Genomic DNA, 1,099 nt, shown 5'->3' with positions numbered 1-1,099 from the left:
GCCAACACCTATGTCTCCGTTCCTCACCTCGAGGATATCTCCACTTCACACTCGGTTTTCTAGCTAACCAAAAACTTTATAATCTCACAATATAACAAATGATTTGTTCTCTACAATAGATGGAAACTCAATGTAAGCTCACACTCAATGTTACAACTCTCACCAACCTAAATATACTATGTATGAAAATACAATAAGCTCAATTGTTGTGTGTGAACAAAGAGATATAAATCAAAACTAAACTCAATATAGTTCTAGCTTAATAACAATGATAATCAAACATATAAAAAGAGCTAGAAACAGAGTTTAGAAAACTTCTCAATAGATCAAGAGATCGAGGGAGAGTAGTTGGATGCCCAAACACCAATAGACGATCTCCTCAAGCTCTTGTGAAATTAATTTCACAAACTCAAACTCTCAAATGCTTAAAAGCTTATTAAACAAACTTAAACAACACTTAAAACCTTGTTAAAACTTTGTTAAAATATTTCTTAGATACTACTGAAAGATGAGAGCAAGGGGGTATTTATAGCCTCCCAAAACCTCAGCCAAAAACCCAACAGAAAAGACCAAAAAGCCCACAGAATCAGAAATCAGATTCTGTACAAAAATGACCATTAGGCGATCGGCGGTCGACTGTGGGAATTTCGCGATCGACCGCGAGCAACAACAGAAACTAAATACGACTCTGGACATCAACCGGTCGACCGTGACGGTCGACCGCGAAACACTCTAGACTGTATCCGGTCGACCGCCATGGCCGACCGCAAGCCTCTGAAAACAATTCAGAGTCTCTAGACTCAAGGCGGTCGACCGCAAACTGACACATGAAATATTCAGGTTTAAAGTAGTTTTCTGATTTTGAAACCCTGTTTAAAAATATCAAATAAATTCTAAAAAATGTAAAACTTTAGAAAATGATTGTAGACATGATAATAAACATACTACAAAGACTGGTTTTCAAAAAGGACTTCCCAAATAAAAAATATCATCATTTTGCAAAATAGTCCAAAACATGAAAATGTAAACACATGAGTTTTGACATTTTAGCTTAACCATGTTTTGAAATATTACAAAATGATTTTGCAGACTTAATAAA

This window comes from Asparagus officinalis, chromosome 8, assembly GCF_001876935.1.
Source record: "Asparagus officinalis chromosome 8, Aspof.V1, whole genome shotgun sequence".
NCBI lineage: Eukaryota > Viridiplantae > Streptophyta > Magnoliopsida > Asparagales > Asparagaceae > Asparagus > Asparagus officinalis.
Note: the sequence above shows the minus strand (reverse complement) of the source record.